The 26,856-nt window shown below is 44.0% G+C and overlaps 1 protein-coding gene across 2 annotated transcripts in view; it reads left to right on the forward strand.

The window, feature by feature from the left end:
• Positions 1-26,856, forward strand: part of LOC144116076 (DNA (cytosine-5)-methyltransferase 3B-like) — a 297,915-nt gene that overhangs the window by 173,390 nt on the left and 97,669 nt on the right. The window lies entirely within an intron of this gene.

Genomic DNA, 26,856 nt, shown 5'->3' on the forward strand with positions numbered 1-26,856 from the left:
CTAGCCATGCAGCCATCAGCGTGCAGCTTCGAAGGAGCTTTAGTCTGGTGCCAATGGCCCAGCCTCCTCTCTCCAGCTTTCACATTGGTATCATTTGCATTAAAAAATACTTAATCAGAGACAGAGGTGACACTCACTGTTGGAATATGCTGAGCATGTCTTAGCTGTGCTGTCTATGCCTGAAAGCATGCAAAAATGATGACGTGTTCTGAAGTATCCTCTGGAAAACCTTTGTGAGTAGTCATATACAGTTTTTGATGAGGGGAGGGGGCTTGATTTTAATAGAATTACCCAAGTGTGAATGAGCTAATCATTTCAGAAGCATTTGCACTCTAGTCTTGTTGACCTGCTGCCTTGAGTACCTGAGTAGGTCAGTGGAGCTCTGCAAGTCAGTGCAGTATGACTCATCATTTTCTATTACCAGCAGAATACTTTGCAGCTGATTCTATACATCTGCTTGGCCATTTTGGTGATCCTTTGATCCACCGTCTATGCAAATGCAGTCATGTTCAGAGAGTGATGAGGTTGTCTTGATCGTGGAGAAGTTCTCTGGTTTCACATGTGCCTATGAGGAGAACGGTGGAAATGGTGTGCCAGCTGGGCCAAATTGTGCCATTATTGTAAACATGCTTTATGCTGCTAAAATGGCCTGTATATGTGAAAATTGCCCCAATGGTGTACCAAAGTATGACTCTAATGACCTGTAGGAGCTATTGCAAATGCTAATTAGAAGTGTCTACCACATTATGTGCATACATAAGGCAGTATTCAGACATTCACATTATATGTGATAAAATAGGTGATGAACGGAATTTCAATGTCATTCATTTTACCACCTGCTGTTAGTTCACAATATGAGTGCTTTTGCTTCTTTTAAGGGCTGGCACACAGTGACCAGGCTTGATTCCGGTTGGCTTAACTTAACCTGTAGGCATAACTGCCAATGTCGCCAGACTGCCTGTTGAATTTGGCATCCGAACGTACGGCCAAGTTTCGCAGCTGCCATCCTGTGCCCAGACTGTTTCTTCCTCTGCTTGCCTCCTCCTTCTTTTTCAAATACCACTGTTCATGCTACACAAGGCTTGCTCGTGTGCGCTAGCTTCCATTTGTACATCCTCTTCTCTTATGCTCGCCTCCTCTTTGGCCTTTCACATAATGCAATTGCCGCTATGCAACACTTGTTTGCAGTTGCTCGCGTGCGCTAATCACGGCTGGTGGCCTGCATGTGTCTGATTTTGTATGGCATTGCATTACTTCTAGCATGCTTCTGACGGCCTCTGATGCTGTGAATTTCTTCTATACTGGTCTGATGTGACTTTCAAACCCTCGCTAATTGTGGCCAGTGGCCGACATGTATCTGGTTCCTGTTAATGTTTCATAACCTCTAGCGCACTTCTAGCAGGTTTTAAAGCTGTAAATATCTCCTATACCACTCTGGTATGATTTTTAAGTTGTCGCTAGTCTAGGCTGGTGGCCGACATGTATCTGGTTCCAGTTGGCGTCATAACCTCTACCACGCGTCTGGTGGTCTCTAATGCTAGGAATTTCTGCCATGCTGCTTTGATTTCAACCATCTGGGGTTTTTAACTTGCACTGACATCGCACAGTACATGGGCCTCCAGCATTTTTCGTCCACTGAAATGCAGCCGCCACGCTGTGTCATTCGGTTCACTAGCTGAGCACCATATTCACTGAGCCCTCGCAGTGGCCGTGTGATTTTAGATAACATCACGTAGTGAAGTGCTGGCCGACATCTTAGATTTAACAGATTTTTCTTTATATGCTAGCATGTGATGACAAGAAAGGAAAGATTTTCAATTTATTTTTGTCCAGCAGAATATTTGGAAGCACAAGAATTTCTTGATAATTAAGAGGCAAACTGCTGTGTTTATGGGCGCAGTATATGTTTCTGGCAACTTTCATTGCAAATAACCGGAATTATAGTATCAGGAAATGAATGCAAACTCGCATAGAAATTATATCAGGGCACTAGTTTGCATACAGATGGATGGAGAAACTTTATTTTGGAAAAGAAGACATGGGTCTTGATGGCGTAAGGGGGTCAGATTGTCAGAAACTCTTGGGCCCTGACTACCTCGATAGCTCGCTCTGTAGCCCGGTATTGCACGACTGGGTCTGAGCTTAGCAACGCAGCCTTCCACTGCTCGAGATTCGTGAGCTGGGGTCTCTTAAGTAGGGATCTGCTGTGCATGCAGATACTTTTGGTGATTTTTGAGCTTTATAGGTTTTCCTTAAATTTAGGAAACTTGTAAAAACTGGGCAGGCCTTTAAATAAAAGAAAAAGTTACAATCAAGTATTTTAACTGTTAACTGTTTGTAAACTTATCTACTAACGAGAATAAATTTTGCTGTACATCGCTGGTTTTGTTTAGTTTATGGGGTTTTATGTCCCAAGGCAACTCGGACTATGAGGGATGCTGTAGTCGAGGGCTCCACTAATTTCGACCACCTCGGGTTCTTCATATGCTGTCATCACACAGTACCAACATGGGCCTCTAGCATTTTGCCTCTACAGAAATTTGACCACTGTGGCTGAGATCAATGCTGCTTTTCAGATCAACAGCCGGGCACCATAACCACTGAGCCACCGTAGCGGGCATAGGCAAGGAAGAGAGTTCGGGGTTTGGAAAAGTGTGGCTTGCAAGGTGTTGTCACCTGCTACTGACAGTTGGAAAAACAGTATGCACAAAATAGTATCCTAGTCTCATAGTATGTGCGAAATCCGCAAGGCACATGGAACGGGTGCCCCCACTAATTTTTTATTCCAATTACGGATTTGACTTAGCACTAAATGATATTACCCACCGTCGACTCATTGGCTAGGGAGCATTCAGGCAAAGCTCTTCAGAAACCAAGTAATACCGATATCGCTGTATGATATGGATGCGATTGGGGAAGAAAACAGGGCTGAAATTATGGCAACGTAATAAACAGAACATTGTAAATCATACATCAGGGCTCAATGAAAAGAACTGCAGCTTTGCAAAATGCAACAGAATACTAAAAATATCGAAAGTCTGAAGACGTATCAGAATAAATTTATGTATGATATTAGTAAGTACCTTTTAGTTACATCGCTTCAGACCTTTTCAGTTAAATGCATGTGATGCATTGGCCAGAAGTCAACCAGAGCAGTGTACAAAAATTCGCCCCTGCCAAGGCAACTAGAAGCATGTTAGATGTCATGCGATGCCTACCGCACAGTTTTGCGCCGCCGACCAGGATTAGCGAAAATTCAAATGTCATACCAGAGCTGTATAGGAAAAATTCTCAGCTTAGAGGCAGCTAGAAACATATCAAAGGTTATGCAACACCGACCAGAATCAGTTGCATGGTGGCTACCAGCTGCACTTAGCAAGAGCTTAAAAGCTACGTCAGAGCAATATTTAGAAATGCGCAGCATTAGAGGCCGTCAGAAGCGTGCTAGAGGTCATGCAACACCAGCCAGAATCAGATATGGTGCCAGCTACCGGCCACAATATTAGAGCAGTATTAGAGAAATTCGGAGCATGGCGAATGAGCCTTACGTAGCAGCTAGTTGCAAAAGTTATATAATGTTAGATTAGTGGGAAAAGTTCTGGGATACAATGCTTGAAAAATTTATTCTAATGCGGTTTTGTAGTTACGAGTTAAACATTGAAATAATATTTATAAGAGAAGAAATCAAACGACATTCTTTGGTAAGATGAACCTAATGTTTTTATGCAACATGAACATTATATTACAATATGATTTATTATTTAACATTAGGATAATGTTTGCTTGGAATGTTAATCTAATGTGCATTTATGCAATGTAATGTTTCTAGAACATACATACTATATTTATAAGATATCTCTTATGCTAGATTCTGCCGTGGTTATTTCTATGGAGATAATTTTACGTGTTTACAGCTTCACTTGTCACTAAGCCTTTTATAAGAGTATGATGCCTATTTATTCGCTCTTTTGTGTGTGTTTGGCATATTAATGTTCTAGACCTCATTCTACTTGCACCACGGGTGCCCTGTCAAAGACGGTGTGTGGCAGCTTTTCTCACCATAGGTGCCCGTCCGAGACGCTGAGGTGCGGCGACGTGTGAGAAGATCTTGAAGAGAAATTAACTTAAAGTAAAAAGTGAACCTGCCAACCAAAAATTTATGGAAAAACAACGTTTCGAGAACTACTTGGTCTTGTTATGATCAGCGGGCCTGCTGTGCCTCCGGGAGTCAGCGTCGTCTGCCATGTGTTCTGAAAAGCGGCGAGCCATCTTCATGGCCAAATCATTGCACGTGCACTCAACGGCTGCAGCGAGGCTTGTCCTTTTGTTGCGGATAGGAGCGTACGACGCCACCTTGCCAGAATCAATTACTGCCTGAGAAGCCAGGCTCGTTGGCACATCAGGGAACATTGGGCTTGGGATACTGGCTTAGCAGCCATGGCTACATGAATTCGACAGAAGTCGACTTCAATCGAGTTGTTGAGGAAAAGAGTGGATTTTGAGAAGGAAAGAAGCGACTCATCCTCTACTCTCTTCCTCGATGTTTCATTTTGAGGCCACTTCTGCCACATTCATGTAAACCATGTTATTGACTCCCTGGGACAACAGTGACATTCCGCAGGGGAAACTCCCTCTGGCATGAAGACTGGAGGGACTCATCTACCCCCGAAAACAACAATGACATTCCTTGAGGGATGAACCTTCCTCTGAATTATGAAGTGTGGAGGCATTCAGACACCATACAGCGAGATGATGGTGTGATTTCTGGGAAGACCCTGCAAGGGCGTCTGCGACATGCAGATGTTGGTGAGTTGCAACACCACAGGTTCCCAAGCATCCGCAGGAGCATCCCGTCAGAGTAATGATGGTGAGCAGTGTGCCCCCATGAACCCAAGCGCCCCACGCTTAGCGCAGGAAAAGGGGATCCTGGTGGTTGAGCCGATTCCGAACGTTTGGACCTTTAAGGCCCCTCGGCGGAGGCAATACACCAATTTAGCCCCCACTTCTGTAGACTGCACCTCCGTCTGACCAGACGGATGGAAATTGGCAGTCACCTTTTCTTGTCCTCCCCTTCATCTTTCACTTTCCTATCCCATTCTTGCACTTTCATCTTTTACTTCCTTCTTGGTTTTCCCTTTGTTTTCCTGGTGGCGAGGTTTAACCTTGTGTTGCCAACTACCTTGAGCTGCATTAGATTTGGTTATAGTTGGGGTGTACAGCTGGCATGGGCAGGACTTGCATGCAAATTCGTGTCCCGTTCCCTTGTTGGGCTTCATGGTGGGTGGCCGGCACTGTGGCCAAAACACACATTTTTATGGCTTCTTTTAGTTGAAATAATGATTGCACTCTGAAAAGAGTGTGTTTGAAGATATCAGTGTGCAGTGCTTTCGAAAAACGAGTCAAACATTTCCAAAATACCATGTCTTCCACTGTGAAAAACTGAAAAAACTGCCAGAACAGTGTAAGTGTTCTTGGTGTCGGAATGTCTGAATGATGCTTTGGGCATAGGCTACAAGCTGACAAAAATGCCCAGCGGTGACCCACTTCGAGAAGTCGAAGACATTTCCCAGGACTCAAAACTCTCCAACAAGTCTCAATAGGGAACATTCCTGTATCAGTAACCTCACACGAATCCCTAAACACCGTCCGAGGTGTGATATCTGAATCTGACTTTCTAGAGCTCACTGAAGAAGAAATGCTGGACGGTCTCAAAGTCTAAAATGTCCCCTATGTCTTTCGCATCAAAATTAGGAAAGAAAACAAAAAAATATCAACCAACCTTCAACTCAAGCATACTACTGGAATACATTGAAGTAGGTTACCTAAAAATCATACTCCAACACTGTCCTAAGCCCCAGAAGATGTTTCAGCTGCCAGCGATACAACTGTGGGTTGCAGAGTTGCCATGGTTGTAAAACCTGTGTGAAATGTGCCTGGCATGAGCATGCTTCTGAAAACTGTGAAGCAGCAGCACTGCACTGTGCAAACTGTGAAGGTGATCCCCTGCCTACTCAAGGTCTTGCCCAAGATGGAAGACTGAGAAGTAATCACTCCGAAAACAAAAGAATATAGTTCATTCAAAAAAGCACGAGATCGACTGTCACACATTATCAACACGTTCTCCTTCACTGCAGGAACAGATTTCGCTGGTGCGTTGCATAGGGGTGGCACACCGCACCACTCTGGCTACTGCCCAGGCACAGCCTGAGGCAGGGCCACCGCCACTCCCGGGAGACAGCGAAGGTTGCCTTGCCACCTCTGAAAAAGGGCCTGCCAGCTCCTAAGTTGGCCACCCGCAAAGCTTCTCTCACTCGGGAGATGCCTAGCTGTAAACTGTACACCTGCGAGTTCTCTATGGTCCTCCAGAGTCTCTGGCGAGGCGATGAGGTCAACACCGAGTCGCCGCCACTGCAGCAGCGGCACAGCTCACTTGAGTGAAAAGGAGACCCCAGTAGCGGCACCCTCAAAAATGCTATCTTAAGTTTTAGCTACACTCCCAAAAATCATCCAGAATGTCTTTCCTTATACACAATAAATGCCATGGACTCTTAAATACCTACAGTAAAATCAAAGAGATTTGTAACACACTTTCTCCTGTGTCCTTTTGCTTGCAGCAAACCAGTTTAAATCCCAAACAAAAGAATATTTTAAGGAAATATGTCTTATGATGTGACAGACAGCAAGCTAATAGGCTCTCAGGAGGTGTTGCTATTGTCATCCAGACCGATTTTGCAACCTGCGAAATCCAGCAACAAAACAAAATTTGTCATTGTCATCATTTTAAGACTATCGCAGTATGTTCCATATATCCTAAGCCACACCTAACTGTTACACTTCAACTTAGAAGCACATTTAGAGCAGCTACCAAAGCCATATCTGGTAGATGGGCATTTTAATGCTTTCTGATTTTTGGTCAAGTGCACAAACAGATACTAGGGGTTGTATTCTAGATTTTATTCTGTCCAGTAATGTCTGCCTGCTCAATACAGTCAAAAACACGTACTCTTCCCGAAGCTCAAGAAAAGAGCTGTATAGACTTCTCTTTTAGTTCATCTGTTTTTATGGATTTCTTGACAACTCCTACGGAAGCGATCACCTGCCTGTAGTAATTAGCTTTCCATCAACATCAGTCATCCCAAACAAACTGCGTTTACAAAAATGTTTACATCCTGCATAATTACGGCTGCAAGCTTGGCTATCCCTCAGTCCTCGGGAGTGGTTCTGTCATTGTGGTATAACAAACAATGTAGAGAACCGAAAAAGGAGCAAAATAAAGCCTCGGGAATTTTTTGAAGGTACAGTTAAACCTGCTTATAATGAAATTGAAAAAGTAATGGTTTTTCGTTACATCCAGGTTTTTGTTAATGCAGATTTCGCAAGAGTTGAAAGAACGCTTCAGAACTGAAAAAAAAAATATGGGATAAATGTACGTGAAATCACCTTGGTAATGTGTACAGAAAAGAACATTATTTGATGTCATAAATGCGGAGAAATGTTTCCCTATCACGCTGATAGAGTGACTGCGGCAGCAGCCGCTGCCACCTCCGCCGCGGCTCGCGCAATACCACTACGAGTGGGGTGGGGAAGGCACGTGCGCTGCGGCTGAGATAGAGAATGCGCGTGGCTGCACCGCCACTGTAGATCAGCCGCATGGGCATGTGCTTCTACCGGCATGTTCCCTGTCTCGGTCTTCTCCTCGATGTTGCCCCGGGCAACGGACTCCTCACCTTGCATCACTGGTGCTCTCTGCCATCCCCGCTCCTGATGCGTGGGAGCTATTGGCACCAGAATCACACAAGCAACTGCGTGACAGATGCCTCTCTTTGTTATGCCTTTTATTTCTTGCTGCTTTTGGGCATGTACTGGTGTAATGCCACGTGGTTTGACGTTCCAAAAGAGTAAGCGCCAGAGATGCGCCGACGGCCCTGGAGCGCGGCGCATTGTGTCAACTACATACGGGTGCTCGTTGCAGATGGCATTTCTCTAATGTCAGTTTGTACTTTATTGTCATGGAACTTTCATGTGGTCCTTCCAAATTTCAAGTTGCTCAGCACTAGCTAACATGTAGATGGCGTAGCCAGTTCATTAAGTTAAGAGGTTTCACCAGTGACAGTGTCTATAGGAAATGCATGGGAATTTTCAGAAGCGGTAGCATGTCTAAAAATAGCTAGATATTCATGAGATCTGTGGCAGCGTTTTCTTTTTTAGTCAATAGAGGAAATGTTGCGGACAGATATTATTATTTAGGTTTCATTTTTTTACAAATAAGTGGTAAATATCCAGAAAAACTGCACTTTTAGATATGTCTGTCTTTCATGTCACTAGTGAAAAACTAAGCCAAATATCGGAATTTTGTCCGCAACATTACCTCTCTTTTTCGATCTTGATTTTCAAGCCACAATTTTCAGTCATATTGGTCTTAGTGTTTGCGTTTTACAGGCTCTGAAAGTTGCGTATTTATTTTCTGCGGGGATTTGAAATTCGCGCCAAATTTAACTAGCGCGACGTGGCTCCATATGTTGTCAGAATATTTTGTCGCTACTGCACCCTACCGCCAGCCCCTTAGTTATCTGTGCTCGTGCGGGCAGGTTTTTACTCAGAACTTGGACGGACTTGGGCTGTTTTCGTTTTTCTTGCTTGGGCTGTATTCAGAAAGGATTTCTGCTTTTCTTTTTTGCTTGAGCTTGTGGTGTGGAAAGGAAGTAGGATGCAAGGCCACACACAAAAGCAACTCCCCTTTCCCCTCCCAGCAGCCACACAATAGGCATTGTTAGTGCCAAAACACAGGAATGTGGCTCCCTATTCATGACAGTGTGGGAGAACAGCATTGTTCCTTGCTCAGGGCAGAAGCGGAGTAATCCATGTGGAATACAAGGGAAGAATGCATCTGCAAATATTCCTCATGGGAGGCCCACGAGCCAATAGCGGTGCATACATGAAGCAAACACAGCCTTGTTGTTGAGTTATTGGGCCAAAAACCGGTACTGGGTTCATGTAAACGCGCGCCGAGCTTGGAGTCAACGGGTCGGGTCGTCAACTCCGTCGCAAGGGGTAGGTTGACTCAACTCGACCCTGACCTGAAGGTCTTGTAAACGCTGTCGAGTCGAAAAGTATGGTTATTGAGACGGGTTGTTGCAATCCTTCTAGATAACGCTGATCGCATCTCGCATAACAAAGTGATATTCCCGCTCAAATGTTTTTGAACTCGGAACAAACAAGTAGTAAAACAGTTTTGCGGCAATACTTCTCTCAAAGAAGCATCGGCCAGATGCTGAAATGAAAAGTAAGGTCAACAACAGCAAAGACAGTGCAAAACGAACACTGGCAGCACAAACAATGAGAGCGCAAAGAGCCTTTCACTGAGGCCCCGTCGTCAAATTGGCGTCCACACTCGTACACGGTCACCAGGCTTGTATTTTGTGTGGCAACGGAGAAATACACGGAATACAGAATAGCCGGCCAAAGTGCCGAAGGGGAAGTGTTCCCATGGGGTGTCAAAAGACTCACACTTATCTGTTCTGGCTAGGCGAAACCAACACTGCTTCTAACTACAGGCTGTATACCTCACCCCACTATTGTAAACGAATTTTCACAGAAAAGATGCGAGGGAGCTTAGGGGGACCCAAACTGGAAAACGTACTTTTCCTTGTGGCAGCTGAGTGGTGGGTTACTGGAAAAAGGTCCATTCCCTCACCACCACCCCTTGAGAGGGGTTACTCCTTTGTGCTTCAGTCTCCCAGCTTTAGCAAGATATACACATAAAGTTCTCGGCCCTAGTATTTGTTCACGGAAGAACTAATACTTCGTTGTCGCAATTAAGGAGGAGTCACGGTAGAATTTACACACCTGGAAGGGAAATAGAAGTTCTCTCCTTTTTGTGGTACTTAAGTGCTGCCATCTATCGCAGAAAAAGTTCAAATCTGAGTTGCCTCGTAGCTGGTGAGCCCTCTTAAGGTCAACCGCTGCAACACTTTTATTACATGGAGGTCTCAAATACATGTGCTTCAATGGGGCCGGCATTTGGGAATTGAGAAATTTTGTAATACCGAGGAATTCGCTATATGGAGGTCGTTATCATCCAGGTTTAACCGTTCTCGACACATGAGAGCCTTATAAACTTTAAAAAGGCAAGAGCTAATGCACGGCATATCCGTCGCAGTGCCGAAAAAGCTTCCTGGAAAAATTACATGCTGTCCACAAACAATTCAATCACCTAAAAAAAAATGTGAGAGAAAGTTCTCAAATTAAATGGAAACTTCTGTCCTTTCACAATTCCTTTTCTTACAGCCCCTGATACACAAACAAGTATCGAGGAAGAAGCAGACATTCTAGGTGAACATTTCTGAAGTGTTTCGAGTTCATTACACTATGTACAATTATTTTTAAAATACAAAAACAGTAAGGCATGTTGCTGGGCAATTTGGTTAAGCATCTTTGAAACTTGTAAAGAATCCACCTTGGCGCAAGTAAAACCACACACACAAAGGAAAGACAAGGAGACAACAGACAGGCGCCAACTTCCAACTGTTTATTACTCAAGAAAACCACACAGATGAATAGTCTCAGGATACGCCCACTTTTTTTCACTCCATGTGCCTATCACAGCCATAACGTATCACCCTGCATTATCAGTTTTTACACAGAAAATTGTACTCCGCCGCATACAAATTCACTGACGTGTCACTCACACACAAAGCCGCCTTTTTCTTTATGTGAAACACTTCCAATAAAAGCCTCGCCTGTTTAATCTTGCTCCTGCCAAGAATCCTCGCCTTTTCCAGTCGAGGTTCGCACTTGCACATATTAACATGGTTGACCAAGTTGGCATATTTATCTTTATTGTTTTCAACCTTTTTGCAATGTTCCCCAAGGCGTTTGTTGATGCACCTCCCCGTTTGCCCTATATAGGACTTTCCACAGGTCAGGGGTATCTCGTACACCACTCCTTCCATACAACGGGTGAAGACACGCTGATGTTTTATATTGCATCCAGGGCGCTCAGTGCCACAAATCCGGGGTAAAAGTTTGTTCAGCTTGTTTGGTGCTGAAAATACTAGCGGTACTTTGTGTCTGTTAGCCACCTTCTTCAGATTATGTGACATTTTGTGCACATAAGGCATAACTTCAGGTTTTACCGCAGGGCTCCTTTCTTCCGGATTCTTTGGCCTGGTACAGCGTTTTGTTTTTTGGAGGAGGGTTTCAGCGATGGCAGTCAACACCACCGAGGGGAAGCCAGCAGCCAACAGGCGGCCAATCTGATTTTTTAAGCTATCGTGCATTTGGTGCGGACATGACTTTGAAAGCGTGGACTCAATGCAGAGAGAGGTGATGGCGCGTTTCACAATTTTTGAATGCGTCGTATTGAAGGGCAGGAGTTCCTCGCTAGTACGGGGATAGTAACCCCAGCATAAATGGTCCTCCCGGAACGCTAAGCTTAGATCTAAAAATTGCAGTTTTTTTCTCACTTGGGACTTCATGCGTAAAAACTAGACCGCGGCCTTTGAGGTAAAAACACTTAAAATCCTGGACACAATAGCTTCAAAAGAATTGTCATAACCGGTGGATAAAAGGATAAGAAAATAATCAACATATCTAAAAGCTTTAAAAACAGGTCCTCCTAAAAACAACTGTGCAAGATCCTGGTCCAAAGCAGCTAAAAAAAATTTCACATAAAATAGTGGCTACACAGGAACCAATACATATACCTTTTCTCTGCAAGTAGGGCTGCTGATTAAAAACAATAAAAGTGACCTTAAGATATTGCTCCAATAAATTCAAAAAATTTTCCACAGACATACCTGCAGCATCCCGGAAGGCCATTTCACCTGTCCATTCAACACACGACATAACAGACGCCAGCAGCTCAGCGTGTGGGACGGAATAAAACAAATCCTCTATGTCTACTGAAAAAGCGGACCTAATTTCTGGATCTGTTTTAAAATAATTAACAACCTCCAGCGAGTTCTTAACCCGAAAAGGGTCGTCCAGTTTAAGAAGGTTAAGCTTCCTTTGCAAGAAACGGCTAACATTATGCTGCCAGGAACCATTCTCGCTCACTATAGTACGGAACGGTATGTCAGGTTTGTGGGTTTTTGCAGTAAAGAAAACTGAAAGAGAGTTCCTTTTACTTTTCACTGTCATTGGCCAGCTTCGGCAGTTGCAGGTCCCTACAAAAGTTAATGAATTTAGTTTTAACTCTCACAGCCCCCTTTTTAATGGCAATAAAATTCTTGTCAACCGGTTGAGTCCTCGCTTTCAAAGTCATGTCCGCACCAAATGCACGATAGCTTAAAAAATTAGATTGGCCGCCTGTTGGCTACTGGCTTCCCCTCGGTGGTGTTGACTGCTGTCGCTGAAACCCTCCTCCAAAAAACAAAACGCTGTACCAGGCCAAAGAATCCGGAAGAAAGGAGCCCTGCGGTAAAACCTGAAGTTATGCCTTATGTGCACAAAGTGTCACATAATCTGAAGAAGGTGGCTAACAGACACAAAGTACCGCTAGTATTTTCAGCACCAAACAAGCTGAACAAACTTATACTCCGGATTTGTGGCACTGAGCGCCCTGGATGCAATATAAAACATCAGCGTGTCTTCACCCGTTGTATGGAAGGAGTGGTGTACGAGATACCCCTGACCTGTGGAACGTCCTATATAGGGCAAACGGGGAGGTGCATTAACAAACGCCTTGGGGAACATTGCAAAAAGGTTGAAAACAATAAAGATAAATATGCCAACTTGGTCAACCATGTTAATATGTGCAAGTGCGAACCTCGACTGGAAAAGGCGAGGATTCTTGGCAGGAGCAAGATTAAACAGGCGAGGCTTTTATTGGAAGCATTTCAAATAAAGAAAAAGGCGGCTTTGTGTGTGAGTGACACATCAGTGAATTTGTATGCGGCGGAGTACAATTTTCTGTGCAAAAACTGATAATGCAGGGTGATAGGTTATGGCTGTGATAGGCACATGGAGTGAAAAAAAGTGGGCGTATCCTGAGACTATTTATCTGTGTGGTTTTCTTGAGTAATAAACAGTTGGAAGTTGGCGCCTGTCCGTTATCTCCTTGTCTTTCCTTTGTGTGTGTGGTTTTACTTGCGCCAAGGTGGATTCTTTCCAAGTTTCAAAGATACAAAAACACAGCTGAGAAAAATAGACTTCCAGCAAGTGGTTGCACAAATGGTTTGATTTATGGGTGTTTAATGTCCCAAAGTGACTCAGGCTATGAGGGATGCCGTAGTGAAGTGCTCGAGAAGTTTCAACCACCTGGAGTTCTTTAATGCGCACTGACAACACACAGTACACGGGCCTTTAGAATTTCACCTCCATCGAAATTCGACCGCCGCGGCCGGGATCGAACCCGCATTTTTGAAGTCAGCAGCCAAATGCTATAATCACTGAGCCACCACGGTGTCCTGTTTTTTTTTGCACGAACGAACCATTCAGTAAATTAATTATAACCCAAGAAATAAACGAAGTTTTATCTACTGGCAAACAAACTGCTCCAGCCGGATAAAATACATTACGAAATGCTGGTGCATGTTTCCCAACCTTCTGTAGAAGCACTTTTGAAATTTTTTAATAAAATTTGGACACTAGGAAAATTCCAGAAGTTTGGAAGAAGGCCATTATAGTGGCATTCCTGAAACTTGGAAAGTGGCCAACATCCCCTGGTAGTTATAGATCAATAGCTCTTACCAGCTGCCTCGCCAAGTCTTTTGAAAACGTTTTGAATATCAGGCTGATCTTCGTGCTTGAATCTCGTGTGTTCCTTGACACTCATCAGTGGGTTTTTAAAAAGGCATGTTGGGCAACATATAATTTAGTTTGCCTCAAAAATACTGTCTGAGAAGCTTTCATAGACAGCACTTCCTGGCTGTCTTCTTCGATCTGGAATATGACACAACTTAGAGGTTTTTGGATACCCCACGACTTAGCAGAGCTTGGCATCCGTGGAAGGATGTTTAACTGCCTAAATGACATCCTATAAAACCATTCCTTTCATGTACACCTAGGTTCGACTCTCTCAAAAACTTTGTTCAGGAGAATGGGGCACCTTAGGGGTGCATTTTAAGTTCAACACTGTTTGTTGTGAAAAGAAATTTCTTCGCCAAAAAAATCCCAAAATCAATTATGTACTCAGTTTATGTTTATGTGCACAGAACAATCCCATCCTAGACCTAAGGGAAACCAAATTACCAGTAAAAGGCGAATACAAATTTCTAGGTATAACTTTCGACAAAAACCTCACATTTCTTCCACACATAAGTTACCTGAAGAAAAAGCTTCCCAATCCTCAAATGTCCTAAAGGTGCTCTCAAGAAAAAGGTAGGGGTCTGATAGGACATGCTTTTTTGCGTATTTTTCATGCTCTAGTACGATCTTGCCTAGATTATGGGTGCATAATGCAGAGTTCTGCTGGGCCATCCTACCTAAAAAGATTGGACCCAACAGATAACTAAGGCTTTCAAGTAGTGCATATAGAACATCACCCATAAATAATCTCTACATAGAATGCAATGAACCACCCTTCGCAGACAGAACCATGCTGACATTCACATATGTCCTAAAAACCCATTTACTACGAAAACACCTCTGCTACCCCATAGTTACAAAGTGCTTGTCCAAACAACTGTTTAACAACAAACCCTGAGCAATTAGACCACTCCTGCTCGAATTTTAAGAAAAATATTTAGAATTAGGTAAAGACATTGCCCAATATCGCCCTGCGACCCTACCTGTGCACTGCCATTGTGGTACACCTTTCCAGTATGCGACAATACGTTGACAAAGATCCACAAAAAGCAAGCTCCACAAGAATATATACTGTAGCAGTTTTAGCAGTGAAGGATAACTATAAGAATTACACAGATTTTTACATTGATGGCTCTAAAATGGCACATTACAATCGGAGTGTGGCAGTACAAGGGAAAGAAAAAATAGTCAGGCTTCCTTAATGCACATCATTTTTGACGGCAGAATGTTGCACCATTGCATTTGCAGTTGATAAAATAATGCAGAAATAAATTGAAAAATGTGTTATCTACAATGACTCCCTCAGGGTAATTACAGCACTAACCTCCAGAAATACAGTTCAACCCCTAATAGGAGGCAACACAATATAATAAAAGCTGATGCACAGAGATGTACAATAAAGTTGTGCTGTGTCTCTAATCATGTGGGAATAAGGGGGAATGAGAGCGCTGATGCACGTACCGCACGTGCCTGTAATGTACAGATAAAACAAGTAGATATACCTCATAAAGACTGCATGAAATTTGTAAAAAACAAATTGAGAGGAAAATAGCAGGCTTCTTGGGACAATCAAGTTAAAAAAAGCTGCATTTTGTAAAGCCCGTCCTGGGTGAATGGAAGACATGTGGGCACCAGGAACATTTTATAGAAGTAATTTTATGTCTCCGCTTTGGACATACACACACCTTATACATAACTTCCTACTGACAAAAGAGAAACCGGTCCGTGAAAAATGCGGAGATGAACTTATAATTAATCATACTTTATTCTCTTGCATTAAACTTGAAAAAAAAAAATAATATGGCTGCACAATGATGCCCGCACTGACCGGTGGAATTACATTCGCGAAGTGCTTCAACAGGAGTTTCTGGCACGGCCTGCCATGGAAGGAGTCAGCCAAGAGGGCCAAATGATTGAATGCCTCTTGCGTGGGAAGAGGGAAGCCAACAGAGGTCAGCTTCTAACTCACGACGTGGTTCCCTTGAGGCATCGCAACAACTATGGTGGCATAGCGGACAGGGGCCCGTAGGTGTTTGGAATGCTGTGGTTCCAGACAGGAGAGCTTCAGCTTCTCAAGTTAGAGGAAAGGGACGATGCTACGCTTGGTTCATCATCGCGGCCAACATTAAGCAGGGCACTACCGTATATAGCGATGATTGGGCCATGTACCAATGCATACCCAGCCTGCAGGAACCAAGTGGAGCTCTTTTGAACAGTGACTGGAAGACAATGAACGATAGCACCAATTTTGTTGACCCTGTGACTGTAGCAAACACCCAATGGATCGAGAGTTCATGGCAAAAACTGAACTGCAAGCTTTTTCGCAATGGCCAGAAGATATCCCCGACTTCACTGGAATCCGATCTCTATTGGCAGTGGTGGCAGTTTATCAATGGTTGTACGAAGTGTGGCGACCCTTTCGTACACCTGATAGAGGCCATTCCCAGATGCTATCCACTGTGAAACAACCTGGCTTCACAGGCACTGTCACCAGTCATCTATCAACTGTGCAGTCTATCAACCCCACTGGCTTCAGTAGCAGCACCCACTGCCGGTTTTTCAACCAGCTGCTGTCAGAGTAACCAAGAGATGCCTAGGCAGAGCCATTGTCATCCACTCCGCCTGAACCCTTTCTTGTCACAACCATAATTTCAGTCCCATGTCTTCATTCTCAAGCCACAAGTGAATAAGCATCTAATACTGTAAGTTCAGCACTTCGCAGTGCACTTAATTCAGAAAGGCATGAGTACACAAAGCAAAAAATGTAAAAAGGAGCAAAATTTGATTTCCCTAATTTATGCGGTCTCACATAAGGCGAACAGTGCAGTTCTCCGAAACACAAATTTAGGCACTGCAGTTTTTTAGCAAGGTTTGCATTAACAAGGGTTTAAAACTCATACCAGACCAGTATAGGACAAATTTTTTGTGTTAGAGGCTACCTGAAGCGTGGTAGAGGTTATGCACTGCCAGCTGGAATCGGATGCATGCCAGCTATTGGTTGTGATTAGCGAGGGTTTTAAAAGTCATATCGGAATGGAATAGGAAAAATTTTGCAGCATTAGAGGGCTCCAGAAGCGTGCTAGAGGATGTGCAATGCCAACCGGAATCAGTTGCGTGCCGGATACCGGCTGCGATTAGCACGTGCGAGCGAATGCAAATGAGCGTTGCGTAGCAGCAATCACGGTATATAGAAGGTGAAAGAGAAGGTGAGCCTAAGAGAGAGGATGATCGGGAGTGAGCACACGTGAGTGAGCCTTACACAGAGTGAATCGCCGTATTTGAAAAGCAAAGGAGCAGGTGGGGTGAGAGGAGGAAATAGTCTAGGCAGGGGATGGCAGCCACCAGACTTAGCTGTGTCTTCAGGTGTGAAATTTGGCAGGCAGTCTGGCAACATTGGCATTGAAATCTGTAAGCAGGTTAAGTTGCGCCAACCGGAATCAACCCCAGTGACTGTATTATGCATGTATGATCTCAAGCTCGTATCCGTGCTGGACGCTTTCCGCTGTGCAGACTTTAATGATATTTTATAGCTATTAAAAATCTTAGCCGAATCTTTCATCCCACATTCTCAAAAGAAGCAGTGATATGGCCACATTGAGGCCCTGAGCTAAGGAAAATGATCGTGAGCTTTGAAGAGAGGATGGTACATTTATGACAAAATGTTTTGTAGCCCCGATTTTTTTATCTTGATACCTGCAGTAATGGGCGTTTTGCTTCAGATCATATGTGAGCCATCGCCAAGTGTTATCAGTAGTGTGTTGCCAGTTTCAAGGTTGGTTTTCAACCCTAAAATCACCAAAGCCTGTATCAAGGTCTAGAGTGTTGCTCATATGTAATCACACGGAAGTAACAGAATGTGCAATACACTGTTGATAAATTGCTGCAGCTGCTAGGCACTTAGGAGAAGTTAATTATTTGTTTGTATTTTTAGTTTTGTTTGAGTTTTTGTGCATTTGAGCGATTCGTGTTAGAATTAAGAATTGGCCCCTCCTGTTTGTGCCTCTCTCCTCCCTTCTGTGCATGGTGCACACCATCAACCTATGAAGCATGTCTTTGCTGCTATGCCTCGCATTCTTGTTCCTGCAACATTCTTGCTCATTTCTGCAGTGGCTATCTCCTGTAATTTCTTTTGGAGATTTCTACTATGGCACAATGTTTCAGCTCCTAGCTCTGGCTTCTGACCCATGAGTTTTGGGTGTTTGGAGCATCTCGTGCATTCTTGTCATTCACGATATTGGCGTCGTTACCCAGATGCGTTACATAACGGATCCCCAAAGCACCGTCTTTCTCTTACATTCTTTATTTTCACTGTACAGTCTGGGCATTCGCTTTTTTCTTATCTGCTTTCATATCTTTGCTTGCAATTGTCTGGAAAGATGGCGTGCAGTTCTAGTTCGGTACGAAGCATAGTGTTCAGCGTGGAGTTTATAAAGGCAGAATGCGTGCCAAGGAATCCTCAGTGCATGGTTGCTTCAACCGAAGGTGTGAGGCCAAGGAATGCTTTTGACTTTGAGGAGACCAAAAAATGTTGAATCGAACTGGGTAGACTGCAAGTAACAGTCATTGGTTGTTAAGATGAGAGAAGAATACATGTAACACGAGCGGCATATGCAGCTGAAATTTTCTATATATCATTTTTGTCTCCTTTTCAGTTAAAGTCTCTTTATGCTTTAGAGTTTTGTTTTACATATTGTGTACTGTGGTGCTTGTTTCCTTCGTTTCTTAATGCATTAACATTGGGCTCCTGCTATGAGGCAGCTGCTTCAGATTAACTCTTTGTCTGCTAGAAAACTTGTTTCAAAATGCGTTTGGACATTCGCACATGCACTACCTTTGTTCATTGTGGTCCGCGAAATAGATGTAATCTTCAAAGAGGTTCTGTGCCATTCTTGCCTCTATATTGCTGTAGTAGATGATGCTATATGACAGTCTGCTAGCTTTTAAACATGTTGGCAGTCTTTTGGATGAAACTTTCATCAAAGCTTTATTCAGAGTCACAAGCAGCTGCTACAGCATAACTGTTGATGGAAGAGAAACGTGCATTGGCTCATGTGGGTGGCATGTGGGTTGTATTGCACAAAATTCTTCTATCCACCTGTGTTGTTACCATCTTTTTGCAAAATAGAAGGAGTGCTTGTGTCTCCAGAGTATATACCAGAAATTCTCACTTTTTAGCCTAGGAGAGTGGCTTCTGAAAGCTGTTGAGGAACCTCACGTGACCTGGCCACCATCTCTTCCTGCCTGACATGCATGCAAAGAGTGTGAATGCACAGCTGCTCCAAAATAGATTAATTTAAATTAATAATTACTACTTTCATCTATAGAAGCACCACTGAAAGTTGCACAGCGGTCTCTTTTGAAAGCCTGATGAGGAGGGCAATTGTAGTTCTGCTAATCTCAGAGGATGGCAGACGTTTGTGGGAACATTTTGTGATTGCTTATATTTTGTGGCTCCCGCCAGTCATTTCTGCTCTGCCAGCAGCAAGAAAGGTGTGTCCTTGTTTGAAGTTGAGCATGCTCATGATGTTTCAGACATCCGGGAGAGCCCAGTCTATATATGCATCAGGTTCCCTCTTGCAGACAAGCATTACAAAGACAACTTATAAAGCGCAAATTCACTGGGCTTGTTCACCTACTTGTAAATAACTTCAGCTGTCAAATTCACTGTTCTTTCATTCCTTTAACCTCATGTCAGCACTGAAAGTGTCTCTCATGTGCGCATAATGTTGTTTTAGCCTGATGCAAAATGCTATGCTGCCCGGTACGGCATCGCTTAGGGACTGCTCCCCGAAACATAGCTTCATCAGTAGAATTCACTGTCGCCTTCTTTCGAATGTGTAGTTCTTCAGAGAAATGGCCATAGTTTTTTCATATGATGCATGATACATAATGATACAAGCGTGTAGCCTTTGCTCAACTAAACGCACAATAAAGCACTAATGTTTCAATAGACTGCCTCAAAAGAAAAAACCCTCAACAAGCATTGTTTAGTGTCAAATGCATGTTCTAAGCACTTGCAGCCTCATTTCTCTAATTGATCACTGTAGCCCATACCCATTCAGCTCATCTTTACTTTGTACTTTGCAATCAAGTCTCATAAAAAGTACCTTGAAAAGTGCTACAACACTATGCAGCGCTATTCTATACCAGCAAAGCCTTAACAGTGGTGCATCGTAATCAACTTGTCTGCTTGTTTACCTGCACGTGAGTGGCAAAAAATGGTTTATGATGACAGATTTGCTTCCAAAGTTGTTTGTTATCACGAAAAGAAAAGGCAAAACTCAAGTACCATCAACTCTGCATTCCTTGTGGACTTGCTGGCCAACCTTGAAACAAGCAAAATGGAGTCTGGTGGGTTTTGCAAATCTTTGAGCATCCACCAGAGCAGAAATTGTTGGACATGCTTTTAAAGTGTGTGTCATGGTATGGCGGCAGTGAATATTGCTGATATGATGACATACGTGTCTGGAAATATGTATTCATGTTAGGACAACAGTGTAGAAATGTTCCAGTGTGCCCCTCTGGAGACTGTTTAGCAGCCTTGTCACCAGTGGTGGCATCCACCGCTTTGCAAGCTGCCTATAGTGAAACAGTCTGCTATAAGCAATTACAGTATAATTAATCCCAAAGTGAAGTGGGTAATGGAAAGGTGATTGCTGAAGCATAGGAAACCCAAGAAGCACTTCAGGGAACCGAGTTTAAGCACCCCTGATATATTGTCACGGGTCGTTCAGACGACGCGAGTCAAAGGCACAATGGGGGACCAGGACCACAGTAGTAGCCGCCAGAGACAGGTCAAGCTTTCGTGGCCGGGCTCGCGAGCGGGTTCTGCTGATCTTCTACCTCTTCACCGTCGATCGGCACCCAGCTGGTTGAAGAAGACGTTAAGTGCAAAATGAGAGAATATTAATAACACACACGACACTGCTCCCCTCCCAAAAGGCGCATCGTCCCGTTGCGTAGAGAGGGAAAATTAAGGTTGAAAGACATGATTAGAGCGCGAAGAGTTAGGGCACGTGCTCCGAGCGGTCACAGTACGCTTTCAGGCGAGCTACGTGAACAACTTCGGAGGCAGGCAGGCGGCGGGATGCCCGCGTTACAATCGGCAGCACTTCATAATTTAACTCGCCTATACGGCGAATCACTTCGTACGGGCCAAAGTATCGTTTCAGAAGCTTCTCGCTAAGACCACGGTGTCGAATTGGAGTCCACACCCACACTCGATCACCAGGATTGAACTGACCACGGTGGCCTTGATTGTATCGGCGAGCATAGACTTGCTCGTGGGCTTGGATGCGAAGGCGGGCCAACTGCCGGGCTTCTTCCGCAAGTTGAGCGACGAGTTGAGCATCGGCGTGAGCGTAGACGTCTGGCTGGTGGGGCAGCATAGTGTCAAGCATGGTAACGACTTCCCAACCATGCACCAGGTGAAATGGCCAAAATCTGGTGGTTTCTTGAACTGCAGTGTTGTATGCAAAAGTTCCGTATGGTAACACTTCGTCCCAAGGTTCGGTGCTCGATGTCGACATACATTGAGAGCATGTCAGCCAAGGTCTTGTTAAGGCGCTCGGTTAGCCCGTTTGTCTGCGGGTGGTATGCGAAAGTTTTGCGGTGGGCGGTGTGACTTAAACTCAGTATCTGTGAGATAAGTTGTGACATAAATGCGGCACCACGATCAGTGATAGGGACCTTGGCGGCACCGTATCGAAGAACGACGGACTCGACGAAAAACTTTGCCACATCCCAAGCCGTTGATGAGGGCAGATCGCGTGATTCGGCATACCGCGTGAGGTAGTCCGTCGCAACAACGATCCATCGGTTGCCCGATTGCGACTTTGGAAAAGTTTGAGTAGGTCCATACCGATCTTCTGGAACGGACTGAGCGGGGGAATGATGGGGTGAAGGTGTCCCGCAGGCTTCACGGGTGGAGTCTTGCGCCGTTGACACTCGCGGCAGGTCCTGGTGTAATGACGGACGGTCTTGTCAAGTTGTGGCCAATAGTACTTGGAACGTACTCGCGCGAGCGTTCGACTGAACCCCAAGTGTCCCGAGGAGTCATCATGAGACGCTTCTATAATTTCATCGCGTCACAAAGCTGCTCTTGCTACTGTTGTGTATGACAACATAGCATTTACATTTTGACAGCAGAGCATTTCCAGTTTATTCTCTGTGACAGTCATACACAAAGCACCCAGAATAGGAATGGTGAAGAAGCTTTTTATCTGAATGCCAGTTCTGGTGCTTCTGTAGTCTCCTTCCCTCCCTACGCATCATGCATTTGCTGACCTGAGAGTGGCCACAACAGTGGCCATGCAGGCTCACAGGGAGCACTTAACTTGCTTTAGCTGTGGAGCTTGAGGTGGAGTGGGATACAAGGTAGTGCTTTTGTTGTTTGTTGCGGGTTGAAAGGGCAGCTTGATTGGTGATATCTGCTGTTAGGGTATCCACAGCAGTGTGGACATTTTGAGGTGCAGGGTTGATGTAGAATAGTGAGTGAAGTGTTTGTGTTTGAACTTGGCGAACTAAAGGAGCCTGCACTCTTTTGAGGATAGTTGGTGGTAATGTGGGTGTAAGTGCATTTTGTTTAATAGTTTAGAGCACTCTGCTATCTTTTCCTATGTGCATGTTTGCAAAAACAGTGCAGAGGTCGATATCTTTGAAATATAGGTGTACGAATATTCGAAATTTCAAATAGTTTGTGAATAGTACTTAATATTCAACTCGATTCATACAGCATTTTTGCTTTTTGAAGTTTTCAAACCTCCTAAGCACTTCAAAATTATGAAATTTCTATTTATCTGAAGTTGCCAAACATCCAAATGGCTCTTGCTGGTTAAACTAACTCGCACTTGCCACATCATTTAATGCACTATTTCATAATAAAATCAACAGCCAGCTCCCTGAAAAAGCGCACATGCATTAATGATGTCTTGCATGAAGCGAGTGCACTGATGGCCACGAAGAGGCGCCAATGCATGCACGTGGGTCAGGAAATGACGTGTAGCACTGCGCAGTACGTCAATGTGGCATGCCTTGATGAAGTCAACGACTGGCTGTGAACATGGTGGCTGTGAAAGCTAATGGGTGGTAGCGATCTTTTCGTTTTCGATGACAAGATACTTGGACAGAAGTGGGGCTTGCAGAGCGTAGTAAAATGGGCAAAGCTGTGTCCTGCGTGCATTGCAACAGTTGCTTCCCAGAGACCTTTTTCATGCTTCACAATTTTCAGAACATGCCAACCACATGGCGTGGTTGCGTTCTCACGCCTTCGGTTTTTGACAGCGTTGGACTCATCATGAGGCTTGCAGTCGGGCAAAGCCAACACTTGAGAGCTAAGTGGCCCATGTGCCTCCATGAACACTGCGTTTGGAGTGACATTTCTCAGCCAGTGCTTTGCATCCAGGTGCACTACACTTCATCTGAAAAATAGTTTGCCAATCAGGATGGCCTGCACTCCATTAATGTGCTCCTCTGTGCCTGTATTCGCTGACTGGTGGTTCTATCTCTGGGGAGGGAGGAGCACCAGCAGTCACCTGCTCTTATCTTCGTAGCAAGTGACGCTTGGTGTCTCAAGCTTTTTTTTTTCGATTCGAAGTGATTTGAGGGCTTTCAAGGTTAACTGCTTTTCTTGTTTGGGAAAACTGCACTTTTGATGGGCGATGTGCAGCGGACACGACCGACTCTGTAGACTCCATGTCTGCAAATGGCAGTGCACCACTTTGTAGCATGCCTCCGCAGAGCTGTGCCCGTGTGGGCTTTCTCTGTTAATTTGAACAGTAATTGACACGCTTGCTGCATTTTAATATTGCCACCCCAAATTACCTATTCAATTATAGTACAAGCTTGGTAATTCGAACTTCAATGGACTGGAAAAAAATGTTTGAGTTATCTGGAGTTCGGATGACTGAAAAACTGACAAGAACTGCTTTCATCACGGTAAATTTCTTTCATGAAACACTGCACAATTGCTTGCATTATGTGAGTACAGCACAACAGTGACTTTTTTCACATTTCCATCAATGCTTTTTTGTACACACTGCTGGGAGCGTCGAAGCAGAGCAGCTCCAAAATGATTAAGGCCCCCCGGCTTCCTTCATGGTATGATGCTGTAGTGGTGAAGTCCCCTCACAGGCAGATGTGTCACATATGAGAAGGCTTCACCGCACAAACGGCAGACGGCGCATGAAGAACACCCAGTTTTGACACCTTCACTGGAATGAAAGAATTACGTGGATGGAACCGAGAGAAATGCGTAGCGGTGCCAATCAGCATATGGAACTGCATGCATCTGTGTTTAATTGGCAGGCTGATGCATGCAAGATAGCTCCCATGTTCACTGTTAACTGTCTTGAAGCTCAGAAAAGTGAAACCAAAATTATGGCAAAATATTGCAATTAATGGTGTAATAAAGAGGATTCTGAGCTTCTATTTTTACCATGGGAACTCGGCCTGCATGCGTCGAGCATTCTTAGAAGTTGTCAATTGTCCTGTGTGGCCGATTTCTCTATTATTTGGGCTTAAACGTCCCGGCTCATGCCTTGTTTTTTTAACGGATCTCCGAGAGGAGGAGGGGTCAACCAACACTTGGAGTAACTTTCAGCCAGTCGCATGGCGGCTTCGCTTTGGTTTTTATAGCGTTTTTTAGGTTTCAGTAAAAAAATAGTTTCAGTCGCAGACAACGTAGCTGCAAATTGGGCCCACAGAAATAAAAATACATGTAGACTTTTTGCTTTCAAAGATCACTGTGCGTATTGCTACGTATCACTCCACCGATGGCAGAGCAGCAATCCGCCACGCGACTGGCTGAAAGCCACTCCACGCCTTGGTTGACTCCTCCTACTCTCGGAGGTCAGTTAAAAGGAAAAAGTGAGAGTCGAGATGTTTAATTCAATTTAATAGAGAAATTGGCTTTACAGGACAATAATTCAAAATTTCTAAGAATGCTTGGAGCATGTAGATCGAGTTCCTATGGTAAAAAGGTAAGCTCATAATCCTAAATCTCCAGTATACCTTTAAGCAGTCAGGCTATCCTTAGAAATGGGGCTGTCCATTTTTTATCACGCCTGCCTCTGCACGCACTTCATAGGTGCACAGAACTGTGCAGCATGCAATTCAGGTTTGAGTAGTGCTATTTCGATGATTGTGCTGGTCATGTCTGGGCCATGAAATTAACCGCTGCAAAACTTGTAGCATCCAAATTAGCAAGTGTCCGGCGCCATACACTTACATGGTCGTTGGCCGGGACGGCTCCAGCAGTTAAAATTATGCATATTTCTATACTAACAGGGCTGCTCAAAATAACGAGCTTTTACTGTACAAGCACAGCCTCTTGCATGCAGATGTTACTGGCAAGCGGGCGATCATGGACGGAGAACCCAGCTTTGGTGGCTCTCAGTGGATTTTTTTGCTGAGCACTGAAAGAATATAGGAGGCACTGCAGCAATGAAAGCACGACTGCGATGACCAGTCAAATATACCTCAACTACAAGTGTTATGTGCACACCACAAAACATGCAGTCGCTTGCGCCGGAGCACTGGAGGTGTGGGCACTGCCCGCTGCGCCTGCCACTGTAGAGCAACTGGCAGGCGCAGTTGCCCGCACCTCCAGTGCTCCGGCAGCAAAGATCTGCTGCGACATGCACCTGACTGCTGGCTCTGCCTCTCAAGTGTGCATCGCATCCAATATTGTGCTGGTGGCTTGCTTTTTTCATTTTGTTGTTTTGCGTCTCTGGTAAATTTGCAGCGTGTTGGTGCTTGCTATGGGCTGGCTTCTGTTCATGAGAAGCATTGTTAGCCAGGACCTCCTAGATTGAATTTACTTTTGTGTATACCAACATGTTCAAATTATCGGGAGTTTTCCCCCATTGAAATGCACAGGGCTGTGCCGGTACCTGGGTGTCATTTCAAATTAACATGAGTTTGAATTCATAAGCCTTGCTGTACAATAATAATTGTTCAAAAATAGTTCTGCATGGTTCAGATATTTGAGGGACTATTTGTTGTGCTCTTGCAACCCAGATTGTACGAGAAAGCTGTAGGTTATGCACTGCTGCAACTACTTGTGAGATGGAGTATAGGAAGTGTGAAATGCATGCATAGTAGCTTCAGTTTCCACTTTTGTATCCACTTTGCTAGCTGTCTTGTTGCGCTTTGCCAGCATTGGCCTGTGCCTTGCCCCTCCAATAATCGACCACTGTCGTCACTTCTCCAGGGATGAAATATCTTGCCACCTGTGCAATGCTTCATGAAAGCATTCAGTAAGCCCCTTTGTCATGTAATCACTAAGCCAAACTGTCATATTAAACTTTGTTCACTGAACAAAATTATGTTAAAGGAACAATAAACAAGGCATTAGCTCATCTACAAGTTTACTACTACTACTACAATTCCTCCTTACTTATTTAAAGCCTCAAAGACTTTACTGGTGCACTAAATCATGCTCATGATGGATGAAAACAATATTAGGAATACATCTGTTTCTTTTCATAACTGCACTTTGTGGAAATGTGTTTTGGCATAGACTACCCATACTGATATTTGAAATCATTTTAAAATAACTTGCATTGATATTCGAAACCCTTTGAAAATATTTGATTTTATTCACAGCCAATTTTTATTAATCATATTCTCTTTGCAACTAAAAATTTGATATTTGCACATTGCAACTTTTAACTAAAGGATAATAAGTTTTGAATTAATCTTCTTGGTGGGTTATAATGCGAGCATTGTTGTGGTGCTTACGAAATGTGTGCATGTAATGTGTTTTACTGGTATGTCTGGCAAGCTTCTTGGCTGCCCATGTGAAATCCCTCAAGACTGCGGTGCATGTATGCATTGCCTGCCTCAAAGCTTGTATATATTTTATAAACAGTCGTGGGCAGCTGTGGACTTTGTTTTCTAGCCTTTGGCATCTTTGTTTTTCTTTTGTGTTGATGATCCTTCAGTCCACATATAGGAAATGCTAAAAGTTCATTCAGAGACAAGAAAGATTTCTCAGAAATAAGAGTACTGGAGTGGATTCCAAGAGGGGAGAAAGCAGGGGACAGCAAAGAATCGAGTGGGAAGATGAGATCAAGAAATTTGTAGGGATAGTGTGGCCACATCTGG

The sequence above is a fragment of the Amblyomma americanum genome, chromosome 1, assembly GCF_052857255.1.
Source record: "Amblyomma americanum isolate KBUSLIRL-KWMA chromosome 1, ASM5285725v1, whole genome shotgun sequence".
In the NCBI taxonomy this organism is placed as follows: Eukaryota; Metazoa; Arthropoda; class Arachnida; order Ixodida; family Ixodidae; genus Amblyomma; species Amblyomma americanum.